Here is a 281-nt window from a genome sequence, read left to right on the forward strand (position 1 = left end):
GAATCCCCGGCCCTTATCGACATCAGAAGAGAGCCAAAGACAGTAGCGATAAGAGAAGACCAAATCTTATCATCGAGGTAAAAAACAATAGCAGAGGAGGGAGGGCCTGCCCCGTGGCCCTAAGGGCTACAACGCTAACGGAATGAAAGAGGATTGTCGACCATAATGGACTGGCATTTTGCCGTGGTGTTAGCTGTTTGTTCAGTATATCACCTTTATGTCGCAATTCGTTTATTTTTAGATTCGCGTTGCAAGGACAAACTTGAGCAACTTTACATGTT

This window comes from Penaeus monodon, chromosome 32 (assembly GCF_015228065.2).
Source record: "Penaeus monodon isolate SGIC_2016 chromosome 32, NSTDA_Pmon_1, whole genome shotgun sequence".
In the NCBI taxonomy this organism is placed as follows: Eukaryota; Metazoa; Arthropoda; class Malacostraca; order Decapoda; family Penaeidae; genus Penaeus; species Penaeus monodon.